Genomic DNA, 14,847 nt, shown 5'->3' with positions numbered 1-14,847 from the left:
CTTAATATCTCTCCAATATTGGGAAGAGGTTGACGATCTACCCATATATTTTTATTTAGGTCTCTCAACTCAATACATAAACAAATGTTATGTCCTTCCTCGGGAGCGACCACAATTGGGGTGAGCCATTCAGAAGCCTCAATAGGTTCAATAATCTTGTTTTCTAACAATTTATTAAGTTCTTGTTGGAGCGGCTCCCTCATCAACAACGGTATGGACCTCACTTTATGCACCACTGTAACTGCATTTTTTTTTCAAAATTATGCGGTGTGTGAATCCTTTTAACACTCCCAACTTGTCATTAAATACATGAGGAAATGATGACATTAATCTTTCTCCCCTGTCCAAATAAAAATCATCCATTGTTTCAATAGCCATCACTGGCTCTTCACTATTGGGATTAAGAATAAAATTTAGATCTTTCTGGTGGCGCCAACCCAATAAATTGGAACCATCTTCTGATACATACACTCTACCATGAACACCATTATTCTTAAAAAATATATCTCTCGATTCCATCCCAATAATGCTTATTCTCTTCCCACCATAACCAACCGCTCTTATATCAGAGTGCTGTAAAGTATTAGTTTTTCCATTCAAGTTTTTCTCAAAAACATCTTTAGATATGATGGTAAACAGACTACCAGAGTCAAATAACATCTTGACCTGTGTATTTCCCAAAGTAACTTCACAATGGACCAGGGTCAAAATGCACTTGATAATTCTCGCCTCGGTACCTACTCTAACCAGGAACACACTCGGCAACTCTGGGCATTAAGCTTGCCTCATCTCTACAACGGCCCCCCACAGACGCCGGGGATGCCTGGTTTCACCTTGGAGATACCCAGAAAGGGACCATCTCACAGGGCTAGCCAGGACGGGTTCCCCAGCGGTCCACAGCGCCGGGACGCCCCCGTTGGTGGGCAGCTGTGCGCTTTACAAGCTTACAACATTTACAACATTTACAATGAAGTTTTTCAAGTTTATCAGTACTTTCTTCCTTTACTATCAGACTTCTATTATTTCGTACTCTCCCATCTAAGTTAGAAGTTTTGTTATAAGTCTCATATCCATCAATAGACAACATAATATCTTCTTGAACCTCTCCTAGATTTTCAACTATTTTCACACTAGACAGTTGTGAGGGACTTTTTGGCTAAATTACCCTTCTTACCACATAACCTACATATTGTGTTTCTAGCTCCACATGCAAAAGCGTGGCAATATGCCCTGGACCACCACATCTATAACATATAATTTTCCTCCTCTCAATCTGTCCCTCTACACTAGGTTCTCCAATTTTAATTGTTTTTTTCGATTTTACTTCTTGTACATCAAGTGGAACAACTTATTTTTCTGGGGATTTAATGCTCTGTTTTCCCACATCAATTTCCTTCATCCAAACAGCAGTATTTTCCATGCTTCTGGCTATTTGAATAGCCTCATCCAATGTCGGATCTAAAGACAAAAGTCTCTCTTTAACCTTTTTATCTTTTGTTCACCTCACAATTTGATCTCGAATTAAAGGTTCCATTAAACCTTGAAATTCACATGTGATGGCCAAACCACGTAGTGTAGCTACATAACTCATAATGTCCTCATCTTGAGTTTGTAAACGACAAAAGAATTTATGTCTTTCAAAGACTACACTCAACTTAGGGGTAAAATGTTTCACTAACATTTGTAAAGACATGTCATATACATTTGTTGGCCATCACCAATTCCTAAAGAAACTTCAGGAAGGTCATCATAAATTCTCCTCCCTTCTGTTCATAAATGATGTAGCAGTATTGCTTGCCTCCTAAAAGGACCATATTTGTCTCCTAAGATCGCCAACATATAGGTAAAGAATATATTTTTCCACCTCTTCCAAGGTATGCTTGGTTGACCTGGAACAGGTAAAAAACTAGGTGGAGCTGCCATCCCTTGTTCTCCCATTCCTGTAACAAATTTAAATTAACAAACTACCACAATTAACTAAATAAATAAATTACCACAATAAATCAAAACAAAGAATTATAATAACAATTTAAAATAAGTATTTAAAATAATAAATGTATCTGTGATGTGACCAATGTTATAAGTGTATTTTATTCAGTTACGGTGTTTGTTTACTTTTCATCTTTCTTTCAATTCCACACTTTTTGTGTATTCTCCTTCAGTTCCAGTCCTTTTTCCATTTTCCTTCAGCTCCTCAATTAGTCCTCTCTCTATGGCCGCACTTTAAATTTAACACTTTAATGAAGCCAATCACGTGCTCCCGTGCTCATCGCTAGTAAGAGGAAAACTCCGGCAGCCAGCAGATACTCCAAGAACATACTGTATGGGCACAACGTATTTTCCAGTTTCTGGATGTATTTAAAATCTTTTCTAGTGAGCGCACCCGCGCGCTTTCACATCAAGACGAGAAACATCTATTTTGACATGACGTCTCGCGCGCTTTTCCTCGCGCTACCCGTTCCAGTCTAGTAGCGGATGTTCTCTTGCGCTTGAGCTCGAGCAATGCCTTGCATTAGAGTTCAAACAATTAACGTGCGTACTGTTTTGATAGATGAACCCAAAAGTTAAGGCAATTCTAATAAAATGTCTACAGATGAACTTCCAAACGCTCAAATTTCTCTTTACTCGAAGGCGATTTCAAATGACGTCCGTTAAACAAGTTGTGTCATTCACAACACATCCATTTAAATTCAGATTATATAAATGTCATGCATTGCGTTTTAAGTTTAAAAGCAAGTCTCTCCTTTAAAGTTATTAATCACCAGTAAGGTATCAAAGTAGATGTAACTCACGGTTTTCAATTTTCTGAATTCTCCCAGAAGAATCCTTCAGTTTTACGCTTATTTCCAGGGGTTAAGGTTACTCTGCACTCTTTTTTCGAGAATATACGTCTTTGGTCACGATACATAGACGATACTTTCTTTATTTGGATGGGAGACCAAACGTCTCTTGATGAATACATTGAGTGGATTAATGCAGCTGACGTTAATCTTAGATTCACTGCACATATGAGTACTATCAAACTAGAATTCCTTGATGTGTGGGTAGAGCACCAGGAATCCAAACTCTGCTTTTCCCTCTACACCAAACCCACAGCCAGGAACACACTCCTTCATTTTGACAGTTTCCATCCGAGGTGTCAAAAGGATGGAATACCATTCAGCCAATTCCTTCGCCTGCGCAGGAACTGCACGACTATCAATGATTACCTTCTTCATGCCGAAATCATGAAAGAAAAATTTATTCAAAGAGGATACCCCCGCAGAATGGTCAGGAACGCTCTCAAGAGAGACCGCTTTTACAATCGCGACTCTATGTTTCTACCCAAAACACAAAACCAGCCAGACAAATTAATCTGTGTCACCAAACACTCTGTAATGAACAACAAAATCAGACAGATAGTTAACTCGCAATGGCACCTTCTGAACCTAGAGTCGGAAACAGCACACATTCCTAAACCCATTTTTGCATTTCGCAGGAATAAAAATCTGAGAAACTGGGTAGTCAGAGCAAAACAACCTGGATCTAAAGGATGGATACAAAAGTCGATTGAGGGAGTTGCCCCCATTACTGGCAACCACAAATGTGGCACGTGCCATGCATGTGCCCATGCCATAGTCAGTGACCATATCTGCATCAATGACTACAATATCACAATGAAAGACATGACCAATTGCAGAACATCCAACTGCATTTATGCCATCCAATGCCCCTGCCTCCTTCCTTATGTAGGCGAAACTGCTAGAGAAATAAGGATACGCATTGGTGAGCATAAATCAAATATCAGACGCTCCAAACATGGAGCTCCCTTAGTAGACAATTGGATTGAAAAGGGACATTTGGAAGCTGATCTTCGTTGGACGATCTTAGAGAAGATCCGCCAACAAAGAGGATCTGACAGTAACAACATACGCAAGAAGCGAGAAGTTTTCTGGATTTTTGTTCTTAAATCTAAGGATAAGGGACTTAATGAGTCCCTCCCTTGGGAAAATGCCATTCTTTAATTCTTGCTCCTATAGCTTTCTGTGACTTGAATATCTTTGTGTCGCTACTTTCTTAAGCTTTTTGCGTTTTTACTAATAATTAATTTTTTCAAACCTTACCTTCTAATTTGCAAGTTTGCCTCTTTCGAAGCTTTTTTGTTTATGTGTTACGATCCGAACGTTGGAGTTTTCTTTAGAACACTGTTTATTAATTTTTTATTTTTCATTTTTTATTTTTTATTTTTTATTTTCTATTTTTTTATTTTTATTTTTTCATTTGCTGTACTTCCCTTTTTATTCCTCCATCTCATTTTCTTTACAATATGACGATTTCTCTTTAAAAATCTACTTCCCCTGTTTGTCATTAGTCATCTTCTTAGAATCGGAGCAGGTGTCTCTTTTTTGTGCGTATATGATTAGATACGAAATTGCAGCCTTACTTACTATACCGCATTTGTATTAGATCCGGCAGCCTTTTTGATTTTATATCTTATCTGGACTCAGATCCGGCGGCCCCTTTTTACCTTGTATTTAATCTGGACACTTTGTTGTTACCACCTTCACAATGAGACCTTTGGAAATGTTTCCCTTTTAGCAGTCATGGACAAACCCGATTCGTTGGCACTTCAAGCTTAGACACGCCTTTTCGCGTCTTGAGCCTATTCTTTGTTGCTATGACTTTTGTAACGAGATCTTTGTGAATTGTTCCCTTTCAGCGGTCACGGATAGACTCGACTCGCTGGCCCCGTAAGCATAGACACGCCCCCTTGCGTCATGAATCAATCAGTCACTGGTCTATTTAAACGATCTTCCAACACGTCAGTGTGTTCCTCGGACCATCTGGCTACGAGTATTTTCGCCTATCCACTTGAAGAGACTTGCGCTGTCATAGATCTTTTATCTGGCGGCTCCTTCGTCTGTTACATCTTTTAACAGATACTTTGCTCAGATGGTGCGTCCCACTACAGCGCATTGCACTTTCCGTTTTGTGTACTAGATTTTATCACATTTTATTCTTTTCCATTATAATTTTCAGTTCGATTACAGCACCGCGACGAAGAGTATCTTAAACGGATCTCCCAACGGCGCGCTTCACTTTTCAAAGCAATATTAAACGCCGCCCCGATTGACATGGTTGGTGTTTTATTTAATTTTGCTTATTGGGCATGCTTTATTGTTATCGTTTTCTGAGCGCTTTTCTTCATCACATCTCTCTCTCTGACCATCCAGGACCCTGTTTAATCTCCTCTCTGAAAACTCCGATCAAGTTTTTTGAGCCCCTAACATTTCTAAACAGGTGAAGTCTTTTTACTCGCTTTTCCTTTCAGTATAACTACTTCAATAGCATTGTATAACATAAAATGAGCTTGCCGGCTAACGAGCCCCTGTTTTGGCCCGTATATTGTTTTTCAGTGTTTACACGCTCTATGATATAAAATTAGCTGCCACATCTGAGCTGTATTACTACAACTACTTGAGCCATGGCCCTTATTTTCGTGCCCTTGTTTAGATCCGTTTTTGCTCTCCTGCCGGTTTTTCTGACTTTCTATTCACCTATTCTTTTAAAAACCTATTCTTTTAAAAGCCTTCCTTTACCCTTTTGCCCTCACCTTGTATATGCTCTTGTTAGATTGTCATGTCTCTAAATCTTCTATTTTAAATTGTTCCTTTTTAGTGCTTGATGTTTGATTCTCCTAGAAGACTTTTGTCTCTGTTTGCTCTCACTATCCGTGTGCGACCAGAGCTTTCTTGCCGCCATTTCGCCAGCTTGATTCGACAGCTATAGATATAGCCGCTACAGGTAAGCGGGAAAGTCTTTATTTTCCCCGCCCTCCCCTCTTCACGTTTTCAGCCACCTTAGAACTCCCACTAGGCGCCTATCACATGCTCTTCTTTTTCTTTCTTTTTTCTTTCTTCTTTCTTTTTTCTTCTTTCTTCTTTTTTCTTTCTTCTTCTCTTTTCTTTTTCTTTCCGCTTTTCGTCTTTTCTGCTCTTTTTTCCTTTTCCTCTTCTTCTTTTTCCCCCCCTTTCTTATCCCTTTTCCTTTCCCTCATTCTTTTTCAACTTATGGGCGAGGAATCGATCTACCCTCTGGTCTATATATGTCTTAGATCTACCTCTCTAACCTTTTGTCTTGAGCTTATCTTACCTCTTTTATCAGGATTCTCTAGGTCCCTTTTGCGCATTTTAATTCCTATGTTAATACATTACCATTACCATGCCTAGCTCTGACACTTATAACTAATGGTCTGCTCTTAATATATCTATTTAGACATATTATGTTGTTTTTCTGTTATTGATTAATTATTGGAATGTGATTTGAATTATTATCTTCTTGTTAGGTCCCAGAAAAATATACTCTAATTCCATACTGTTCGCCCTGAGGAAGGTGGCACCCACTGTTCGGTGCGTTCACTGAAACGCGCGTCGGCGCTTCTTTGAAGTCCAACCATGCCCCTATCACTTAGATGCAACATGGACCTTTCAATATTGTATTGAATGTTTTCCTATGATTTCATTTATACACTGTTTATTGTGGCTGATTTTGAGCCGGTGATTTCCGGGTCATTTTGACCATCTCTTTATTTTTGCAAGTATGAAGTGTGATGTTGGTGTGTTGTGATACCGGTATAAGTTTGTGAATTTGTGTGCTGTTGATGATGTCTGGGACCCTCTAAATTTATGGTTTTTGTATATTTTTTGATGTCTACTTTATTAAGTCACGAATAAGTACATGTATTGAATACGATTGTCTGAATATCGATCACTGTGAAAAATAAAAGCACTCATTAATTGACTTCTGTTCATGCATTTAAACTGTTTTGTTTTTTTCACGATTAGCCTTAGTTTGAGTGTCAGCCTATGTATTTAATGATACATTGTACATTCTGGAACAAACAGGTAGAGAACTTTTTCTCCATTACTTATTTAGTATTTTCCCCTGAGTCTCTACCTACATTTACCTTGCAGGGGTTCCCCTTGTTGTATTGGTTTACTCTGCACTCTGTCTCCTGCGCAGATCATTCGTCGCCAAAAAAGTGCAGTAACCACGCTGAAAGTGGATGTAGTAGAAGCGTATTTATTCATAAGTAGATCTATACAGCTTCATAGTAGCCTCCAGCTTCACCAACTGACTCCAGTCTTAGTATTCTCATGCAATGTCCTCCCATTACATCATTGAGTTCCATACTAAAGAAAAGACATTTCCACACACAGGTTAACAGGGCTCACCTGGAACATCACCACCAAGAATCCCCTGCCTGGATTGCTTTCGATGGATTTGTAGGGGTTTTGTACAGGTGCATTGTGGAAATTGTGGTACCAAACTTTCAAGGACCATCTTGAAGCTTTCAAATCCTTGGATTGTGTTTTGGACACTTTGGGGCCCTCAAAAGGAACTTCAGGAAGAAGTTCCAGAAGTGTGGAGCAACTTTGGTAAAAATCTCCACAAAGGGACCGAATGAACCACGAGAGCCAAGTCGACCACCTTTAATCGTGAGCCGGCCTAACCTGCTGGTTCATCCCCCCTGAAAACCGACTTCCAGAGTTTGATCTAGAAGTCCCTGAACAGCAAGCCGGCGAAACCTCACCAAATCCGGCAAGGAGAAGAGCATTGAGGGACAACAGCAGAAAAAGCTCCAGAAATGTTTCTAAGTCAGAAGGTAAAATTTTGACTGAGGCGTACCGCGAGGGGTATCTAAGCAGGGCTCCATCGCAGTTGGCCTGAAACTTTGACTTTGTCCCGGTCAAGCGTGACCAGATGTCCCAGAGTGGCGCTATAGGTTTCTAAATGCTGGAAAGTATTACATCTTTAAAAATCCATATCTCCTGTTCCCTACATTGGATTTTTGTCATTTTTGATTCATTTTAAAGATACAAATATTTTTTATTTTCATGAATTAGTGTGGGATTTACATTGTGTGTTGTGTCTTAATTATTTACTGAATGTTTTTTTAAAAAAATGCTTTACATACATGTCTCCTAAGTTAAGCCTGCCTGCTCCCAGCCAAGCTACGTAGGGTTGACCATTGGAATAATTTATTGAGACCCGTACTGAGCCCTAGACTGTGTTAGTGGCCGTATAGCCAGTGATAGATGCATACTTACCACCATTAATAACTTTGCAACAGATATGCGCTGATGTGTTAAAAAACACGATAGTTTCTAATAACATTTGCACTGTGACTGTGTGTATGTGAGTGGATGCACTTTCTGGAAATGTAGCAAGGCCGCTGTGTCCGTTGCATGTGTCTTCTCTCTGTAATGTACCTTGCTGTACCCTAATGTGCTGCAGGTGAAGATGTAATACTCTGCTTTACACGGTTAGAGGTAGTGAGTGAATGTTGAGGTTGCTAATAACTTTAGGTCCATTTTGAGAATGTACGTGTGATTTTTCCCAAATACTATACATGCGCATAAGTTTGATGTTGAACAGTTTGGCACGTATAGGTCAGACATGGGATGAGGGTGTAAGTTTCCCATTCATGTCCCAAATACATTTTTGCTCAAATGCACAGTAACTTGTGCTTCACAGAATTACACCTTGACTTGAATGTAGGGCTTGCTCCTGTTTGAAATCCTTTATCTGTTTTTCTGTAGTGTAGTTTTTGTTTTTTGTTTTACTGTTCAGATAACAATTTTGGAAGGACATACATTTGAATGAAAAGTCGGATCTGATTGGATGTTTTTATTTTCTATGTGCGACTCCATAGTCATATTCATGTTCGATAAATTCACTGTGAAACTATTTTTGGGGGTCTATGTGGGGAAAGAGGAGGGCACCCTACTCTCAGGAGGGACAAGTGCACATACTAGTGGATTGAAAACAGATGTTTTCCCTGGAAAGAGTAATCAGTAAACCAGGGCTGGCGAACAGAGTTACCTGGTTCGTGTTCCAGCAGGGGAGAGCAGACCAGGTTCGTCTGCCGGCAGTTATTAGGTTCTCGAGCAGGGTTTGCTGGTTCACAAACACATTTATGAAAGGAACCATGTGCCCTGTGGGTGCAAGATGAGCACCCGCAAATCTAAGGGGGGGAGGGGGGGGCGCTAGAATGGCTTTCACCCTTGAATAAAAAAGTTAATATTAAAATAGGCATTTTACCGAATCATTTTCCCAGTTTGTCAACCAAACCTTTGGATTTGTGAACTAGGATATGAATTCATAGACATGGGCATCAGAGGCAGGGAGCCTGGGTGTAGGGGATAGCCAACAGTGAAAACCCAAAGTCCAGGAGCTGCTGGACATGGCCATGCTCTGGTGGTGGGGGGACAGGAAGCATGTGGCTGAAGAAGGCTGCACTCCATCCAAAGATCCCACTGGGCCTGCGTTATAAGCTGTACCCTCACTCTGAGCCTGGTACAGCAGCCATATATGTAAACACATAATGCATTGTGAGTGCAACCCCAGCAGCCGTACGTAAATGCATAATGCATTGTGAGTACAACCACAGCAGCCGCATGTAAACGCAAAATGCATTGTGAGTACAACCACAGCAGCCGTGTGTAAACACATTATGCATTGTGAGTACAAAAACAGCAGCCGTATGTAAACGCATAATGCATTGTGAGTACAACCACAGCACCTGCATGTAAACGCAAAATGCATTGTGAGTACAACCACAGCAGCTGTGTGTAAACACATTATGCATTGTGAGTACAACCTCAGCAGCCGTATGTAAACGCATAATGCATTGTGAGTACAACAACAGCAGCCGTGTGTAAGCACATTATTCATTGTGAGTACAACCACATCAGCTATATGTAAACGCATTATGCATTGTGAGTAAAACCACAGAAGCCGTATGTGAACGTGTAATGAATTGTGAGTGTAACCACAGCAGCCGTACATAAACGCATAATGCATTGTGAGTAGAACAACAGCAGCTTTATGTAAACGCATTCTGCATTGTGAGTACAACCGCAGCAGCCGTATGTAAACACATTATGAATTGTGAGTGAAACCACAGCAGCCACATGTAAATGCGTTATGCATTGTGAGTGCAACCACAGCAGCCGTGTGTAAACGCATTATGCATTGTGAGTGCAACCACAGCAGCCGCATGTAAATGCATAATGCATTGTGAGTACAACCACAGCAGCCGTATGTAAACGCATTATGAATTGTGGGTGCAACCACATGTAAACGCATAATTCATTGTGAGTACACCCACAGCAGCCATATGTAAACACATTATGAAAAGCGAGTGCAACAACAGCAGCTGTATGTAAATGCATAATGCATTGTGAGCACAACCACATCAGCCGTATGTAAACACGTTAGGAATTGTGAGTTCAACCACAGGAGCCGTATGTAAACGCATTATGCATTGTGAGTGCAACCACAGCAGCCGTCTGTAAACGCATTGTGCATTATGAGTTCAACCACAGCAGCCGTTTGTAAACACGTTATGAATTTTGAGCACAACCACTCCAGCCGAATTGAAACATATTATAGAGTGTGAGTGCAACCACAGCAGCCGTATGAAAACACATTATGCATTGAGTGTGCAGCCACAGCAGTTCTATGTAAACACATTATGCATTGTGAGCGCAACCACAACAGTCATATGTAAATGCATTTTGAATTGTGAATACAAACACAGCAGCCATATGTAAACACATTATGGATTGTGAGTGCAACCACAGTAGCCGTATGTAAACGCATTACACATTGTAAGTGTAACCACAGCAGCCATATGTAAACGCATTATGCATTGTGAGTGCACTCACAGCAGCCGTATGTAAACGCGTTATGCATTGTGAGTGCAACCACAGCAGCCACATGGGAATGCATTATGCATTGTGAGTGCACTCACAGAAGCTGTATGTAATCGTGTTATGTATTGTGAGGGCAACCACAGCAGCCACATTTAAATGCATTGTGAGTGCACTCAAAGCAGTCGTATCTAAACGCGTTATGCATTGTGAGGGCAATCACAGCAGCCACATGGGAACGCATTATGCATTGTGAGTGCAACCACAGCAGCCACGTGGGAACGCATAATGCATTGTGAGTGCAATCACAGCAGCCATATGTAAATGCATTATGTATTGTGAGTGCAATCACAGCAGCCATATGTAAATGCATTATGCATTGTGAGTGCAATCAAAGCAGCCATATGTAAATGCGTTATGCATTGTGAAGGCAACCACAGCAGCCACATGGGAACGCATTATGCATTGTGAGTGCAACCACAACAGCCACATGGGAACGCATTATGCATTGTGAGTGCAACCACAGCAGCCACATGGGAACGCATTATGCATTGTGAATGCAATCACAGCAGCCGTATGTAAACGTGTTATGCATTGTGAGGGCAACCACAGCAGCCACATGGGAACGCATTATGCATTGTGAATGCAATCACAGCAGCCATATGTAAACGCGTTATGCATTGTGAGGACAACCACAGCAGCCACATGGGAACGCATTATGCATTGTGAATGCAATCACAGCAGCCGCATGTAAACGCATTATGCATTGTGAGTGGAATCAGAGGAGCTAATGTCCACTACATAAATACATACATACATAAACACATTAGGTTTTGAAAGTTTTACTGTTGCAGCTGTACAGCCGCTTTAACATCTGTCCGGAAGTTCCAGCAGCCTTTCTTGCCCTTGCAATATGTCATGTTTTGCTACATCAGAAACAATTGACGATGTGTTTTGTGATGTCATTTGTAATGTCACGTGTGAGGTCAAGAAACGTGCATTGAGGGGTGCTTGATGAATCATAACTGTGAAATATTGGTGGTGTATGTTAAGCCTTTGAATTGTAACTATAATAAGTAATCTACAGAATTTTTTAGAGAATTTTCAATTATTGTTTTATTACCTCGGTAAGATACTGATCTAGTAAGCAACCATTACCCACTTCAAGAATATTTCCTTCCCATGAATAACAAACACACACAGACGCACACATATTGTAGAGTCGATAATAGCAATTGCACACTTAATTGAGTTGGAAGTCAATTGGATAAAGACCCACCCGCCCTAAACCAGGCGCCCCCCCCTCAGTAGGGTGAGATTATCCCATTGACCAGCAGTTGCAGAAGATGAGAAACAAGGTTGCAGGCACAAGGTGGCAGGCACAAGGTTGCAGGCACAAGGTGGCAGGCACAAGGTTGCAGACACAAGGTGGCAGGCACAAGGTGGCAGGCACAAGGTTGCAGACACAAGGTTGCAGGCACAAGGTTGCAGGCACAAGGTGGCAGGCACAAGGTTGCAGACACAAGGTTGCAGGCACAAGGTTGCAGACACAAGGTTGCAGGCACAAGGTTGCAGACACGAGGTGGCAGGCACAAGGTTGCAGGCACAAGGTGGCAGGCACAAGGTGGCAGGCACAAGGTTGCAGACACAAGGTTGCTAGGCAGAAGGTTGCTAGGCACAAGGTTGCAGGCACAAGGTTGCAGACACAAGGTTGCAGGCACAAGGTTGCAGACACAAGGTGGCAGGCACAAGGTTGTAGACACAAGGTTGCAGGCACAAGGTGGCAGGCACAAGGTTGCAGACACAAGGTTGCAGACACAAGGTTGCAGGCACAAGGTTGCAGACACAAGGTTGCAGGCACAAGGTTGCAGACACGAGGTGGCAGACACAAGGTGGCAGGCACAAGGTTGCAGACACAAGGTTGCTAGGCAGAAGGTTGCTAGGCACAAGGTTGCAGGTACAAGGTTGCAGACACAAGGTTGCAGGCACAAGGTTGCAGACACAAGGTGGCAGGCACAAGGTTGCAGACACAAGGTTGCAGGCACAAGGTGGCAGGCACAAGGTTGCAGACACAAGGTTGCAGACACAAGGTTGCAGGCACAAGGTTGCAGACACAAGGTTGCAGGCACAAGGTTGCAGACACGAGGTGGCAGGCACAAGGTTGCAGACACAAGGTGGCAGGCACAAGGTGGCAGGCACAAGGTTGCAGACACAAGGTTGCTAGGCAGAAGGTTGCTAGGCACAAGGTTGCAGGCACAAGGTTGCAGACACAAGGTTGCAGGCACAAGGTTGCAGACACAAGGTGGCAGGCACAAGGTTGCAGACACAAGGTTGCAGGCACAAGGTGGCAGGCACAAGGTTGCTAGGCACCCAACATATTGTATTTGCGTAAAGCACCTTCTGCTTTCTTTCATCACAGTCAGTGAAGTGAAAGGTAAGTACCAAGGCTTTGACCAAGCCAAGTGTAGTCAGACAGAGCAGGGCAGACAAGACTCTGCTAGGAAGCAAGCATCATTGGAGGAGACAGTGTGACCTATGGAAGGAGCCACGCGTGCCCTTGGAAAGTGCCTTCGCGGAGCGGAGTGCTATTACTTACCGCTAATGGACTGTGCTGCTGGTCTCTCAGTTAGGACTCCCGCGCTCCGTTCAACGTTTCAGCCTCACAGTACATAACGAGGCCGCGAGGCTGTCGAGCATGGGCTCGCTGAAGCCTCGCCTCGGTAATTGAACACGACAGTCGCTGTTCGCCAAGAACATCTCTCGAGGACCCTAAATGGCAGTGGGATGCCTTGTTTTCATTGTTTTGCCCACCTCTTTGTCAGAGGCAGAGCAAAAAGTAGTCGGGCGAAGCTTCTGTGAAAATGGCCTGACGTTGCTGCATATCACAGCCAATTCACTTCTCGTACATGAACGTACCACCCCACTAACATGGGCTATCGAACGGTCAAGTGACACACAGAAGTCTTATTTCCTGATTTTTTCCTCTCTAGTAAGTGGGTATGCTCCTAAGGATGGTTAGCTCCTTTACCGGAAGTGCATGCTCCCAGAGAATACTGTCGAAGAAAGACCTCCCACGTCATAGGATTTGATTCTCCTTCCAACAAGCAGTGCATGGTGCAAAAACCTTTGTGAGGAACCACTGAAACTGAAGACAACTTTTAGCATTATTTGCATATCATGCCAAGATGATGCCATCCAGAAGCCCCTCGCCCCCACACACGTGCCCCCCTCACAAGCTTGTATGAAAGAAAAAAAAAACATGAAGTCAGCCTGGAAATTGATTAGAACAAGTACTACCAACATTTAATATTACGATGAATTATATAAAAAAGGTGAAAAAACACTGTTATTTGTGATAACACATGCACTGTCAACTTTTAATTACACATTGCAAAGTCTCCTCTGTAGCTACTAAATTAGTGAGTTCACCCAAGGCACAAGCAGACACTGGTCACATTTTAAGAATTTGAAGGTATCCCGCTTGCTACGAACAAGAGAGGATGTTGATATAACACAAGGCCTTAATTCTCACAATTACTTTTTCGAAGGTGCATGTGTGGAAAATGGTAGAGGCAGTTGCAGTCGATAACCTTTCAAGTATTGCCCGGCGGTAGTCGCCTCTTATACCATTCGAAAATTAACCAACAAAGAGGCAGGCGCCGGAGACTGGAAGGCAGGAAACAAAGTTTTATTCCGTCGGAGTGGAACACATCAGATCAGACAGCAAGGTATCGTCACGAGGTGCTCTAACTGCATCTCTGAGACCTCGTCTCTTATACACAAGTTTATGACTTTATTGCAGGTTTATCATACATGGCACATTCTTGAGATCGCTTTGATACATGAAAGAACATCCTCAGAATCCCCGGCTCAGATCCGCTCCCACACATAGCTACAGTAGAAGTCCCCACCCCACCCACAGTAGGAGATGGCTATCACACAGCTGGACATTCCGCCAATTCCCGGGGGTGTGTGTCAGGTCTCAGGGGGTGGGAGGCCTTGATCTACTGTAATCCCTTTGATGTGGGGTGTTTCCCTTACAGTAGGGGCAATAAACTGCATCCGCAGGGCTAGGTGATGGCCTGGGATCGGTTCGGACAATCGGGCGCAGAGGAAGGGGGTTATCAAAGAGAAGTATGACCATGTATGG

General features: G+C 42.4%; 1 protein-coding gene and 1 long non-coding RNA gene across 3 annotated transcripts in view; one reads left to right on the top strand and one right to left on the bottom strand.

Moving 5' to 3' along the window:
- GALNT9 (polypeptide N-acetylgalactosaminyltransferase 9) overlaps positions 1–14,847 on the bottom strand; it is a 763,825-nt gene that overhangs the window by 267,963 nt on the left and 481,015 nt on the right. The window lies entirely within an intron of this gene.
- Positions 4,823–6,780, top strand: LOC146783252 (uncharacterized). Its single transcript, XR_014970472.1, has 5 exons — positions 4,823–4,935; positions 5,020–5,117; positions 5,214–5,280; positions 5,659–5,784; positions 6,326–6,780. It is a non-coding gene; the product is annotated as an uncharacterized LOC146783252 (long non-coding RNA).

This window comes from Triturus cristatus, chromosome 11 (genome assembly GCF_964204655.1).
Source record: "Triturus cristatus chromosome 11, aTriCri1.1, whole genome shotgun sequence".
Lineage (NCBI taxonomy): Eukaryota > Metazoa > Chordata > Amphibia > Caudata > Salamandridae > Triturus > Triturus cristatus.
This window is presented reverse-complemented; position numbering and strand designations above follow the sequence as displayed.